The sequence below is a fragment of the Balearica regulorum genome, chromosome 18, assembly GCF_011004875.1.
Source record: "Balearica regulorum gibbericeps isolate bBalReg1 chromosome 18, bBalReg1.pri, whole genome shotgun sequence".
Taxonomy (NCBI): Eukaryota; Metazoa; Chordata; class Aves; order Gruiformes; family Gruidae; genus Balearica; species Balearica regulorum.
This window is the reverse complement of record NC_046201.1, coordinates 2,669,258-2,684,771: the sequence shown is the minus strand read 5'-3', so window position 1 is coordinate 2,684,771 and position 15,514 is coordinate 2,669,258. Positions and strand designations below refer to the sequence as shown.

Genomic DNA, 15,514 nt, shown 5'->3' with positions numbered 1-15,514 from the left:
TGATTGGTTTTCCACCAGCAAGGGCTGTGAATTTTAGCTGTATTCCCTTTTGGGATTCTGAAGTTCTCAGGTTCTGGCTTACACAACAGCAAAGTCTAAATGCAGACCAGTTTTTCATCCATGAAATGGAAGTTAAATAACGCTTGACCGAAGTAGACAAAACAAGAAGATACGTAGACTAACTGGAAACATCAAGATTTGAAAATTACCTGATAGGAAAAGGGAGGGGAGGGGGATCAAAGACGTCCCAGGGAATGAAAAATTCCTTCACAGCGCTTCCTGTTCTCTCTGTTATGCTAACCAAGGTAGGATTAGGTTTCAGCTGCCAAAAGAAATAACATTTGTAGATTTTTTTGGTCTGGGGAAGTGGGATAGAAAGATTTAAGACAGCTTTTTCCAAACTATTTGCTTTTTGTCAAGCAGTCAAGTCTAGTTATTGTTATTAATTTGTATTACAGAACTACCAAACTGAGACTGGATTTCCATTGTATTAGGTGCTGTACAAATACCCAGTCAGAGACTGGTCTTACCTCAAAGAGCCCGTAGTCTAAATAGACCAGACAGACAAAAGGCATTTTGCCCTAAGTTGTAACTGCTTAGCAGTTGAGCTAGGAATTATATGCATCTCTCCTGGGTCATAGCCTAGTACCTCAGCTACTGGAGTACAGTTCTGGAGAACAGAGCTGTCATTAGAAGAAATGAGTCTGCCTTCTTGTATCCAAACACAAGATAGGGTGAGATTGATTCAGCAAAACCAAGATTAATGTGAGTTAGCGTAAATGACTCCCGTTGATGGCTGGCTGTGTGAGATGGAGAAACCTCATACCACCTTGCACCAACTCGTTCCTCTGTTTAGTCCTTAAGGTTTGCTGATGGTTTGGATTTGTTACAAGTTCATTTCATATATAACGTTCAGAAATGGACAGGGTCTCTGTGTGGGGATTGCATTCAGGTCTGGTCCTGACCTTGCATGTCAGAACCATACCTAGATACTCAGATGGCCTAAATACATCTTCAAGTGCCTAACTGAACAGCCTGAATGTAATGTGAGAAATGAAAAGCAGTAGCTAGTATGCTTTCAGAAAGGTCCTGAAGCAGCAGAGCTTCTGAGTAGGGATGAAGGCTGCGCTCCACCCTCGCCTTTTTCCAGGTGTCTGCCTAGCAGGAGCTGACACATAATGCTGCCTGCTCTGTGACTCCAGTAGAAAAGGAAATTGCACTTCTTGTGTACACTGGAAGTCTTTACCTTAGCCTCATGCTAACATAGAAACAAAAGACTTTCTGTAGAAAAAAATCTGAATAAATACTTGAAGCTGTTTATTCTAAAGTTGTATATCAGTGGATAATTCCAAATCTAATCCCATGTGTAAATATTTGAAGTACCATTTGAATTGTGAAGGGCTTTTCTTACATGGGAGAATTTCCTGCTTCTTGCTTTTTAAATCCTAGCCTAGATGTGCAGAGGTGACTTCAGCTTTCTGCTGTGTGTGTCTGAGCTGCGGACAGGGAGGCAGCAGGGCAAGCAGCAGATTGCTGTCACCTCTTTCTCAAGATGCCAGCAGTTAGCAAAGCAGACCCTCTGAGTTTGCTCACAGGAACAAGCTGGGGTAAATGTTTAACTTGAGTCTTTGGAGTCTATGGCTTGTACCTTTCTTTATTATTAACCCAACCCTTGTTTTTCTTTACAGTTGCACAGCTGCTGGCACACAAGAAACAAAGGACCCTTGAAATAACTTCCTCATGGAGGCATGAGCAAAGGTAAAGTACTTTTCATATTGTTTCCATACCTATACATGGGAAAGCAGTTGCACATATCTGTGTTCTGCATTTCTGTTAGGGCAGAACAACCTGTCAATAGCAAGCATTGTTTAATTGTGTCTTTTTTAACTAAGTCACTAGATGCATCCAGCTAATTTCATCCTAATTTGGCACAAACTGAAAAAGTATCTATTTACAGAGTACAAGAGTATGCACGGTGAATTTGTTCAGACATTCACGTACTCTCTGGTACACACGTACCGCTTTCCACTGCTTTTTTCTTCACACCATTAGCCTTATCTTTGTAACTATTGTTTTCCTCCTAATTGTTTTATGTACTGCTGAAGTCTGAAAAGGTCTGCCTCTTCTTCTGTGCCTGTGGAGAGGCATGACTGCACTATGAAGATCTGAATTTACATCAGTCCTTCCACTAAGCTCACACAAACCAGCTGTACCGTTTGTTTTGCATTCATCCTGCACACTTGATTTTTTTCTTCTCTTGGGTAAGCTGTGAATTCTAGGAGAAAGCTGCTTGGTGGGGCGGGCATCTATCAGCACAGGACAAAAATGAGCAGGACACTTGTTCCACAATTGATCTGGTTGCTAAGTCAATATGGTGTGAATAAGTGTTTTAAAATAATGTTAAATATATCTATATGCTGTGTGGTGGCTCAAAACTGGTTTGCAGAGAAACAGATTCACTTGCTCAAATCTTTTTTTTATATGATGTGACATAAATTTACATGGAAAATGATATCATTGAAATTTAGCCAAAGCAGTGCATCAAAGGAAATCTTGGTGAAGATAAGAGTGGAAGTTAAAACAAGTACTTAAAGACATTCAAAAAGTAGCCTCCCATTGTGTTGTATAATTACATATTAAATAAATATTACACATTTCAGAATACAGACCCAAGTGACTACAAAAATCTGAATCATAAGACGGAAAAAGTAAATGAGTTGCATGAATTTCAATAGACTGGCACCTTGGTTATGAAGTAAATGGGAAGTCAGTTGTGAAACTTTGAACCTCTTCCTACAATGGCTGAATTCAGATTTTGCAATTTACTCAAAGATTAAGAGATAAACAAGCAAAGAAAACACAACAAAACACAAACCTGTTCTCTAAAAGCATGGGAGAATTGGCAAGTTGATAAAGAACCTTGTGTCTGTTCAAAGGTGACCTAGGTCAGCAGAGGATGAATTTGCCTTCTTTTTTTGTCAGGAGTTTAAAGTTTGTTAAGGGTCCATGGATTTCTCCATTTCCTGAGCAATTTTTTTTTTTTCCAATCTGGCAATTCTACAAAGCATATGTTGGACTTTAAACGTATTTGCCTAGCTTTCTGGGTGCTACGAAATGCAAATAAAGACGCTTGGCATCAAAAGGGGTTGGAGTGCTTTGAAGATGAAGGGCTTGACAAAGAGCCAAGGACCCAATGGACCGGTGAGAACTGGAATTCTCATGGGACTTAAAGGATGCTATGCGTGCTGGTGAAAGCAAACATGTATCAGAAGGAACCGGGAGAGATCTTCATTGCTTTCTCCCAGCTAATTGCTTAGGCCAATAGAGCTGCCTCGGCTCAGGTTCAGAACTGAATTGGTTAAAGAAAAAAGTGGATAAGCGACTTACTTGAGGGCTGTTCCAGAGGAGAGGGTAGGAAATGAGAAGTGGCTAAATTCTATATTGCCTGTATTAAAACCGGATAAGCTCCTTGTGCCTGAGTTAACTTTTGGCTGTGCTGGTGTGACAGAGCCAGCAGCAAGGATCTCAGCCCAGACTTTGAGCCATGTGGGGGTTTTGGTTCATTGGTCAATTGGTTTTTAGTTTGGGGTTTTGTATTGTTTGGTTTTTTCATTGGTTGTTTTTTTTTAGTGCAATGCTAGGAACCAGTTTCAAAAACTTTCTGGAGATACTAAAGGATAGGATACCACCGTATCGTGCTTCAGAGGCAAACAGAAAGCAGAAAAGCAGCCTTCTCCAGCACCATTGCCCCATCCACGCTCAGTGACATTATTCTGACAAAAATAGATTAGATTTTCTTGGGAAAAAAGCACAAAGCAGTAACTACTTTTTGTGCCTCACTCCAGCTCTTGACATACTTCTCATCTCCTGTAGAACTCCACAGCAAAAGACTCAATTGGCTAGCAGCAACATGCAAACTCAAGTGTTAAAATGCACCAGTAATCGTAGAAATAACAATAACACTATCCCATGAAATGATCAGGGTTTGTTTTTTTTTTCCAGAATCTAATGATGTTAAAATAAATGGAATTATGTTGCTTTTCATTTTTTTAAGTCAGTAAATTCCAAAAGAGGATTTGCCCCATTTCTACAATGTGCTTAAGGACTTACAGCGCACGATCAAATGCAGATTTATTAGGGGCATGAGGGGTTGGCATACGGCATTTTCTGCTTAAAGCTGCTCAGTGCCTTTTCATTCTGGTCAAGGAGGATTTTTTTTTCATCTTAATCATTATTTGTGAGACCATATGTGGCCTTGCATTTTCCAGAGCTTTTTTTATTGCACAGAAAAAGTGATGAGCACTCTTTACTATAAACAGCAAAAAACACTGGTGTTATGGATAGAACCTAGAAAACATGAATTGGAGAAAATACCACACAAACATCTCTGGTGGAAGCTTTTTCCTTCTTTTTATTGACACAGTCAGTGAGAATACTTCCACTGACTTCAGTGGATATTAGATCAAATCACAATCTCTCTCTAACTCTCCCCCTCTGCTGGCAATTCAGTTCTTGCTGTGCTGTCAGAGCTGCATAGCATCTCTGAGCTTTGCAAAAAATATTTTTTAAGAAGTCATACAGTAGCTTTCCTCATTTGAGTCAAAGGATGAAGCACCTAAGAAAACTCTGGGGCAGTGGAAAGCAGGAAAAGTAATAAATGCTGGGAAAGGACAGGTAGATTCTGCAATCTGAACTGTATCTGTTTACTTTTTATAGGCATTGGAACCAAGCACACAGACTGTGATTGATAACACTTGCTCAAGAAGATAGTGTGTTGCTGGTTCACACAAGGAGCAAGCTTTCAGTGAGGGCACCTTAGACTTTTATGATACTTCATTTGATAACCCAAATAAATTTCCACCACTAAGCCAACAAAGCATTACATTATTCTTCTATTTCAAAACACAAAATAAATAACATACAAACCAGTGACTGCAGATAAGATTATTTCACACACTTTTGAAAGCCGCTGCAATTTACAGAATGTACAATACTGGTGCAGTCCGTGCTCTGCAGTATTGTAATTGTAGAGCTTCAAAATTATACTTTGTAATGTACAGGAAGATTGGATGGTTGTATCTGAAATGTTTAGCTTGTATGTGTACATGGTGTGAGACCCGTTTGTCTGACAAGAATATTTTTCTACTCCTGTTTCAGAGCCCTTCTTGATGCAGATTTTATTATTATTATTATTATTATTCTTAATCTGCTCTGCACAATTCTTTGGTTTGTTCAGCACAAAGGCATGAAAGTTGCCAAATGTAAATGACAAACTCTATTGGAGGAAGAGAAATCCAGTCCTTTAAGTAAACTTTTCCACCAGTGTTTAGAAATTTCCTCTCTCAACAGAAGCAGAAGCATTTCTTTTCAATGTTTCTTCTGGCCAGCTATGAATATGTTTCAAATACATAACACAGAAAACTGGGATACTATGGAGGTCCTGATTTTGAACAGAAACTTAAAATTCTCTGTCTTTGATGGAAAAATTCTGGCCTGAAAATAAGCGTACCAAATATTTTTTGAGTCATAGGAGACTATTAGATTCCCAGGTATTTGCTCAATTCTAAAGACAACTGTTTCCTCCCTCCAGATCCAGCTTGAAGCAATGAACAAGCATGCAATGAACTAAGTTTATTTAGTTGGTAGGAAGAATATTTTGCAATAGTGGAGTATGAAACAGTCTCAGCCAAAAATGAAATTACTAATGTTCAGGAGAATGGCAGAGATGTATGTCTTAGGCAAATGAAGTTCTAGCCTTCATTAACCCAAATGATAGTTTTATCTAAATTGCCAGATCAGGTCCACAGATTGCACGGTTGCTTAGTTTTCTTCTGGCATAATTCTATGTACAGAAACATTTTTTGAGAAGACAATCAATATTTTACTGAAAATAGGTTTTGGGTAATCTTTTTTGTGAACTCAAAAGAAAAATAAAGCACATTTTCTCTATATTCTTTCAGTGCTGATGAAAGGTTAGACAACATTCAGAAAAAGAATTTGCTAGTTTGGGACTTTGGCACATTTTCAAAATTCAGACACTTTCACCTTGTCTTTTGTTCCTAGCTCAAATTCAGAAAATCCTCTTAGGTTAATTTGTTTTCCAGTACAAAAATCATATGAAACCTAAAACGAGAGAAAGGCATTTTCTTCTCTTCTTTCCTCTCCACCGCAGAAGCATGAGATAATCCCACTCAGTATCAGCAGGCAGCGTATGGCAGATCCCAGCTTCAGGAAGTGCTCTCAGGTTGAAGGTTTGAGATCACGGCTGGAACGGGCAGAGTTTTAAAGCCGGTAACTAATACCGTCAAGGAGACCGGGAAGCTTGCTGAGTGTCCTTGCCGGTAGTTTCTCATCCATCCCACTCAAGGCTGCTCTGTTCCCGGCTGGAGGGAGACCCACCCCCGCGAGGTGCCGGGGCTCGGTTCCGCCGCCGGCCGTGGTGCTGAAGGGATAGCGCCCACCCCCGGCCCGGCCCCGGCCCCCGCCCGCCGCCCTCTGCGCCGCCGCCCCGCTCGCTCGCCGGCCGGGACGCTCCCTTCGCTCTCGGGACCGCTCCTAATGTTTTCGAGTCGTTTTGCAAATGGGAAGAAAAAGGGAGGCGGTGTCAAAGCGCTTCTGCAGCACTTTCTGGAAGAAAAGTTGTTCAAAAGAGTGTTCCTGCCCCGCTTTCTGGAAGAAAAGTTGTTCCAAACAGTGTTCCTGCCCCAATGCTTGCTTTGCTATAGAATCATAGACTCATAGAATCATTTAGGTTGGAAAAGACCTTTAAGATCATGGAGTCCAGATGTAAACCTAACACTGCCAAGTCCACTGCTAAACCATGTCCCTAAGTGCCACATCTACATGCCTTTTAAATACCTCCAGGGATGGTGACTCAACCACTTCCCTGGGCAGCCTGTTCCAATGCTTGACAATGCTTTCAGCGAAGGATTTTTTCCTAATACCCAATTGATGCCTCCTCTGGCACAACTTGAGGCCATTTCCTCTCGTCCCATCACTTGTTACTTGGGAAAAGAGACCAACTCCCACCTGGCTACAACATCCTTTGAGGCAGTTGTAGAGAGCAATAAGGTCTCCCCTCAGCCTCCTTTTCTCCAGACTAAACAACCTCAGTTCGCTCAGCCACTCCTCATAAGACTTGTACTCCAGACCCTTTACCAGCTTCGTTGCTCTTCTTTGGACAGGCTCCAGCACCTCAGTGTCTATGGACAATGTCTATTATGCTCTGTGGAACTTAATTTCTCCTCCCCGGTAACAATTACTGAGATTTTAAATATTACAGTAGTACTTAATGCCCCCAGTAATGGTCTGTTGTGCTGCTTTACCAACACAGAGCAAAGAATTGGTCTCCAGCCTGAATTGCCTACAGCTTAATTAGGTATGACACACATTATTTCTTGTGCTAAACTGCTGCAGGGGGATGTTGTATGTTGTTAAACAGCTGCTGGATTCTGCCCGAGAGGGAAATCTATTTATGGGTTGTATTTTGGGTTGTAAAGTTTGCAACTATACTTAGGAAACAGCAAAGCTATAGAACCGTGCTGAATTATTAAGGATGTTCAGTCACACAGAACAATAACCATAAAACAAGGGGTCAGACACTGGCTGGCCCCATGTGGGTGTTGTACAGGGACGGAAAGCATAGGTCATCCTGAGTGCAAGGGCTACTGCTGAGTAGCAATACCTAAGCGGTCAGAGACCATTAACAATTACCCTCTGGCCTGTGGAACAGGCTGGATCCAGACAGCTCAAACATAATGTAACCCCACTGGAGAGACTGTACTTATGAAATGGGAAGTTCTGGGAGAGATTTCCTCACTCAAGTACAAATGTTAGTGAAAATTAAGACTTTTTCTTCTTCAGGTACTTTGGAAAAAAAAATGACTTCCTGATTCTCAGTAACATCTTAAGACCAAGAGGTTAGCTATACAGTTGGCAAGGACTGGGCTATTTCTATTTATCAGGTATCCCATTTGAATTCCCCTGCCAAGAACTGAATATTTAGGATTTCCATGGTAACATATTTCTGAACCCATATTACAGTCAGACTGACGCGTGTCAACTGATACAGGGATGCAGGAGGTAGTGGCTGAATTTATTCAAGCAATCACATTCTCTTTTCCAAGGTTAATGCACATGAATACTGAGTTAGCAAACTGAATTGACAGGGATTCCATCTCAATGAACATGTATAATGTTCCAGCTCAGGAAAGTAGCATTTAATTGATGAGTGGGATTATATTTACATAGCAATTATAGCAAAGTCAAGGTTGGCTTTATGTGAAAGACTATTTGCTGTAATATCTTGCTGCTTGGTTGTCCAGGAAAGCTGATCCTTTATGGGCAAGAAAAAAATCAGAACAGATGCACTCAGCTTTTACATGTGCTTCTTTTCATATTCTGCAAATACTCACTTCATGAAGCCAACTCAGTAGTCACATTGTGGTTGCCTTAGATACATACATTAATTTACTCCATTTTAACTTAGATGCTGATTGTTTAGCTGCACAAGTATTAATAGTTATTCACTGCTATCCTCAAATGGCTGTTTGGTGGCTAATGTAAAGTGAATAAGAGCTCATTCTAAATCCCATATAAGTCAATGGGCATCTTTCTCCTCATTTCATTCAGAGCTGGAATTAGCTATCCCCGTTGCAGTGCCCTCAAATATTCATTTTTTGTCCTCAAGACACCTCTGCAGGGTAAGGTAATGCTACTGGGAAGCTGGGGCAGAAAGGTTACCTCAGAATCATCCAGCAAATACACAGAGGTCCTGAACCTCATCATCCCTTCAGTCTGGATTTCTTTCCACGGATAGTGGGATGTGGAGAGAGGGAAGGTGCATGCCTGAGTTTTGCTCCAACATGGAGTTGGATTCAGGGTGAGGGAAGCAGCTGAACCTCAAAGCTAGGAGGTCATTTCACATCTTGTAGTTCTGTGTGGTCAAGAGAGACCGACAGCTGTATTCAAATGTCTTCTTGTGGGGCATAGCATGGAGTTAAGTTCTACTGAAGGCTCTGGAAGCAAGAGGTTGGTGAGGAATTCATGCCATCTGTTATCTGTGGCATGGCAAGGAGACACATGCATGACACCTGTGTTGAGTGATCTGAATGGCTCTAGACACGGAGAAGAAGAGCGGGCTGTACCTGATCAGGAGTCTAACACAAATGCCATACTTGTCTTTCTCCATTGACTCATACAGGGAGCCAGAGTCTGGCATCTTTGAATTCCTAAGTGGTCAGAAATGATCATTTTTCTCCTGAACTTTGACAATAGACAGTGAGATTTAGGTCCATCTTGGTCACTAACTAGGAGGATATCCCTAAGTGGCTTACCTCAGGATATACTGCACTAGAGACAGGAAAATAAACTTAGGTCTCTCGAGTCTTCTACCACAAAAAGAGTTTTCTTCTCTTAATCTAGGCTTTCACTGCTCTCAGTCTTATTACCATGGAAATTGTCTCCATAGCTGGTATTAGAATTGCCTTGTTGACATCATTAGTAAAGCATATAATAGATAGCTGAACTCCTCTGATATTTATCTTTAGGTGAACAGCTATTGAGACTCCAGAGGCAAATTAGAAAAAGCATAGACTCTTTATTAGTAGAACTTAATTTAACTGTATTCAAACTTCATTAAGGAGTAAAAAAAAATGACCTTTCTTAATGCACTCTTTCTTTATAAAGTATGAAATAAGGATATTAGATTAGTTTGATCCTGGTTCTTATTATGCACACGCAGTAGATGAGAATGCAAAAATTCCCTCATTCAGTTAGGTACTCTTGGATGTCAAATCAAAGACCAGGTGCTCCACAAGCCCATTTCCTTTCTTCAGTGTTTTATGTTTCCAAGCCCTGTAATTCCCCCCAGGAAACCAGAAGAAATCTTAATTTCTTACCCCCCTCCCCCCATTAAAGTAACAGCTCTGGTCATTTAAACAATCAAGCACATGTTCTTACACTGTCTGCACCTCATGCTATCCATAAATGGTGATGTGGTAAGAAAAACCATGGAGGAAAGGAAAGGAAATGACATTAACCTTTTCCATCTGATAAATAAGGGCTCTATTCAGCTGCAATAATCCACATCCTTCCCTAGAGATCCAGTTAATGTAATACCTTAGGGCTCAGTTCATTTAAAATTATTTCCACACTGGCCAGCTGATTTCTTGGTGAATTATTCAGTCCCCAGACTGAAATATTCTCCCTGTGCAACAGCACATGTAAAAGGGCTAGAGCCCTTCTGTAGCTCCCAACAGCCAGAATGTCCTCTCAGAGGTGCCAGAGGGTCTGTGACATCCACATGGCTTATCTCTGCCCTCTGAGTTAACATGAACTTTTGTGTTGATTTTCATGGGACCACCAATCTGTAAGCACTGCAGATAGCATACCTTGTCCCATTTGCTGCTCTTCTCTGCGGGGGGCTTCTCACCTCCCTATTAAACTTTAAGCACCTGCAGTTTATAGGTAGTAAAAAGAGAGTTTGAATTTTGAATGGGTGGAAATTGAGAGCAACAGACTCAGCCAGTTCAAAAAAGACAGCCTGGATTATGCACATTGTTGCTGGGGTTTGGGGTGATCGATGCGGATCAGCGACCACTGCAAGGTTGCTTGAGTGATCCACACTGCCAAAGGCTAAAAGGTGGGAACTGAAATGCAAGGGGTTTTTTTTTTCCCCTTTCTCGCTTTGCAGTACATCGATGGCTCCTGTGGTATTGGTGTCTGCTGAGCTATACCTGCCCAAGAAACTTGCAAAGGCAAAAGACTGTTTATATGCACTGAGGCAGATGTTTTCAAAGCAGGAGAGGGGAGCAGGGCATATAGAATCCAATTGCAAATCAGTGGGAAACAGTAGCCTAACATCAGTAGCAATATGTGAAAATCCCAGATTTATTACATTAGTTGTATTGATCTGTAGTCGATTGAATGCCATGGGAATCTTGTCATTGGCATTAAGACATTTTGGATTAAGTTCCTACCTTATGACACATGCTTCTTCTTTTTTTTTTTTTTTTTTTTAAAGGGAGTGTAACTAATTGAATATAATAAAGCCAAGTTGTATGCAATTTTGCAACCTTTCTGATGCTGTAATAAGCTGTGCTCTGAGGGTTCATTATTAGACTGTCTTGAAACTTGCTAGTTAAACAGGAAAAACAAGAAATCTGACCTCACTGAAGTACTTAATTGAAGTGCATCATTTATTGACTGATTTTAAGCTCTTATAGCAACTCTGTTTGCTAAGAACTATGGGCCAGCTCTTGGCTTGTATGGACCCTTAGCTCCTGGGGTGGACAGAGCCTAGCCACACACACACATGGCAGGCTCCAGGCTTGCATCACAGGGCTGGACTGGGACGGAGCAGGAAGCTATAGCTGGAGATTGGCACATTCTCCCTTGTTGCAATGCTGCTCAGCTGCTCTCCTCCTCTGGGAGCCCATGGGGGCTCAATATGCCAGGGGTAAAGCAGGAGTGCTGTACTGGGCATGTTTTAGCTCCTGGTTCTTTGGTGTTGCGGCAGGTAACAGGGGTCAGTAGAGAGAATAAACCCCTTCGGATCTACCCTGCCTCATAAGGATTCTGCAAGTTGCAGATCTTTAGAAGGATCTGGGTGTCCAGCCTCATAATGCTGAGGAGGGAGGACAGAGAAGACTGTTATATATCAGTGCCAAAGCAAGCTACAGCTGCATCTCTCTGCTAGCTAATCTACCTGTGGTACTGTAATGCTGAGACTGGCATGCACTTAATGCTAATACATTCTTATCCCCATCCCACCTGTATTAGAAATTAAGGCAGAAACATGAAGACCGTTACCATGCTGTAACCTTAAGAACAGTTTCTCACTTCATAGAGGCACTCAGCAGGCACTGGTGCATTCAGCCATGATTCATTATCACTGAACTTTGGTGCTGGCCTTAGCCAGTTTTGTCTGGATTCAGCTAACTTGTTCCACTGGCAGGAAAGATTTCTGATCATTTGTGTTATGTCCCTGAAAATCCACAGTAGGGAGCTGAACACGATTGAGAACAGTTGCCTGATAGCAGAGACAGAAAATGCAGGAGGCTGGGGAGGAATGGAAGTTGGTCTTGGAACCGACGGACATGGTCCTCCCTGCGGTATGGGGGAAACTGAAGAAGCTTAGCTAGCGAGAGGTGGAACTGGGCATTGTTGTATCTGATGTCACACTTGCTTTATTTGATACCCCTTGAATTCACCTCTAATCTAGTTGACTATAATGTTAAACTAAACAGGCTGGTTTTTTTTCCAAAAGTTTTGGAATACTTATGGCTTTGCGGAGCTGTTGCTTAATCAGCATACTGAATACTGTAATGCCAGCCGTAGTGACGCAGGTAAATGAAGTCTGTGAAACTTCATTGTTATAAACCAGCTGCAAATCTGACCCAGAGGAGATAAGGATTCTATTCAAGGAGTCCGTCATGCAAATTTATGCAGATGACTGTCATTTGTCTACTACGTTTGCTTGAAACAGTGGTAAGGAAGAGACAGCTACTCTGCAGAGAACAGGCCATAGAAATTGCAGATTTATGCCCAAACTGCCGTCTTAGGAAAAGTATCAGAGGACAAAAGAAACTTGCCTCTCAATTCTTTTGACAGATTGCAGGAAAGCGGAAGGAAGTGTAATGGTTGTTTCATCACCAGCCACCAACCTCTTGGCTCCTCTTTCTTAGCATTCATTAACAAAAATTTCTGCCCGTGGGTCCCCGTAGCAAAGCCCGTGGGCACAGACGCAAGCAGCAGCGGTGCACAGGAGTAGGGGCAGGCTGAGCTCATTTGACGCAGCCCTAAGCTGAAGGCCCTATTGATGGGCTCAGGGTAAGATCGCTGTCTGCATCTTCTGTGTAATACTCTCTAATGGGCTGAGTTCAAAAACTTTGTAGTAGCAGGAGTTTCCAGGAACGTATTTTGTCTAGGTGAGCCCGAACGCCTGGACGGGGCTGTGGAAGCACACAGTTGACAGCATTGCTCTGTACTGCTTATGCTTTTTTTTACATTTTTGTGGTAAGTGTGGCCTGCTAAAGATCTCTCCCAGCTTTCTGGGATTGCTATCACATTTCAGGTGACAGTGACAAAAGGTCAGCTGGTCTCTATGCAACCAAGTCAGAGGATGGAGTAGAACCTGCTTTCTGCTGTGCATGCAGGCAGGTTAGCAGCAGCAGAGGGTTCTGGGGGAAAAATGAGGACTTCAGACATCCACTGGTGGCTTTTATTATACATAGTGGTGGTGGGGTGCAAGGATAAAATCCAAGGCCCAAGGATATTTGTGCTGCATGCAAAAAGCCCTTTCCACTTTTACAAAAATCTTCTTGTCAAGGCTGCCTTAAAGGGGCTATAATTATCTGTTGAATCAGTTATCAGAGAAATGGGAAAAGTTTGGGGTCAAATTTGTTCCTGGTGCAAATCCTCTGGTTGCTTCATACTTACTGCAAAGTAGACCTTGAGCCTTTTTGAGGAAAAAAACCCAGAAAACTGCTGGGCTCCCAAATGTAGCATATTTCTCATCACTTCTAGTGTGCTGAAAGGATGGGATTTTCTGTGAACTTTTCCCAAACAGTCTTGCATTTTTTTTCTCTCTTTGAGAGGGGGAGGAGTTGTGCCTAAAAAAACAAACCCAACCTGTCGTTCTCAGCTCTGCCAACCTGTCAGTCCAGCCATGCAAGAGAGAGGGAGAGAGACAGAGAAAAAGAAAGGAGGGAGTGAAGCAGAGATTCTTTCAGATCTCAGCAGACATTAAGGTAAAGCCCATTTCTCATTTCCTTAATTACGCTTGTCTCTGTGTCTGTACATGTAAACACAAATTCTGTTACCTTAGAGAGTTTTAAACTAACTAAACAACCTGTATGGGAATAAATCTTGTTCAACTGGAAGTGTGTTTTGCATTGTAACCTGGCAGTTTGTTAGTTGTTGTTTGGAAACACAGTTTCTCACTCTGAAATTCAGGAGAGTTTGTGTTCATTTGAATATTAAAAAGAGGCAGAGCTTTAGTGCCTGTATGAATACATGTTTGGGAAAGATATTAAGCTGTGTAATTTCAGGGCTGAAGCCAGCCTCTAATTACTGAAGATCAGGATAAGAACTTGTTAGAGGAGGGAAATGCTTCCAAAGCTGCCTGTCGCAGGGCTCTTATACCTTCTCCTGGAGCATTTGGTGTTAGCCACTGGTGGAGACAGGATACGAGACCAGACAGACTGTGGGTCTGATCCAGTTTGGCAGTTCCTCCATTCCTCCATTCCTGTCTGTCCATTTCTGGTGGGGTTTATCCAACTTGTCATTACCAGAGGAGGAACAAAGCTAAGGTGCAGCAAAACTGCCCGCATGAATTCTTGAGTTAGGAGGGCAGACCAGCAGAGGCACTTTCAGCTCATACCAGAGGAAATTGAAGGTTACAGACTGTGAGAAATGTTGGCTGAAATGAGTGTGAGTCAGAAGAATCATTCTGCCCCAGAGCTTGCCTTATGAGTCTGGTCTGGGCAACTAGCTTGTTGGACAGATTGTAGTAGAGGGGGCCTAGTAGTGAAGGCCTGAAATACAAGAATGGACACAATTTTGTTAGATCTGAGTGTCTGTGCGTGAGGACTTGCGTGAATGTGTGCTTGTGCACAAATGTATACGCGCAAGGAGTCTGCTGAGAGATTCTGGCCCCTAGTATGCCATGAAAATCTGCAAAAAAGATAAGAAAGGAAGAATTATGTTCATCCACCTTAGAGTTACCCCTATTTCTATATTTCTAAATCCTGAACAAACATTTTAAACTGTACGGAAAATTCTGTAATATCTTTCTAAGCAGGTTGGGGCTCTGGGGAGATCACATAGGAGGCAAACTGGTGGACAGGATTTCCTTTCCTTGCTGTATATTTAGGGTTTTCAATCCTGCTGCCAAGGTGTGCCTACTGAAGGTAACCTGTCTAGTCATACTAACCCAAGAGACAGAACAAGTTGAAAGATGGCAGAGAAAGACAATACAATTGTCATGTTGCTCACTGCATGGGTTGCAGTGCCCTTGCCAGGGGTTTGATTACACTATACTGGCTACTGCATCTTCCTTGCTATTAAACATCCTCAAATACTTGCGCCTGCGCCATATTTTTGGATTGAAAATCTCCTCCCATGGCAGTGGCCACAACAGAGTTATGGGAAGAAGACAAAGGTGATCTAGATTAGAGGGAGGTGGTCTGTGAGGTGTTCTGTCCATATGACCATTACTATAAAAAAACTTGCAATGTCCTTGCGTTACATCACTTTCCTTTCTTCTGGTAGTATGGTCTCCTGGGAACTTTGAGCTGGTGTTTCTTATTACCCTTGACTCATTCCCTGTGGGGATGGTGATACAGAGTGAGACTATAAGCTTTTAATACACAAAAGAAATTCTTTTATAGATGGTGTTTTTTATAGTATTGTTATAAGCTTTCCTGCCAGAACCAGAATGGAGGGGGAAGTGCCTTTTCAAGACACCATATGAGATGGAGAAGAGGAAGCGAATGCTTCAGTTTTGGTGGGG

At 41.9% G+C, this 15,514-nt stretch overlaps 1 protein-coding gene across 4 annotated transcripts in view; it reads left to right on the top strand.

The window, feature by feature from the left end:
* The first annotated feature begins 1,483 nt into the window (after positions 1-1,483).
* The window catches only part of KCNJ16 (potassium inwardly rectifying channel subfamily J member 16), a 34,462-nt gene continuing 20,431 nt past the window's right edge, over positions 1,484-15,514 (top strand). Inside the window, exons 1-3 of one of the 4 annotated variants that reach the window (XM_075770585.1) lie at positions 1,484-1,607; positions 1,689-1,758; positions 13,646-13,751. The gene's annotated coding sequence lies outside the window, so the exon portion shown is untranslated. Of the gene's footprint in view, positions 1,608-1,688; positions 1,759-2,105; positions 2,262-13,645; positions 13,752-15,514 lie in introns of those variants that run through there. The other 3 variants (XM_075770586.1, XM_075770587.1, XM_075770588.1) reach the window with 3 other exon arrangements.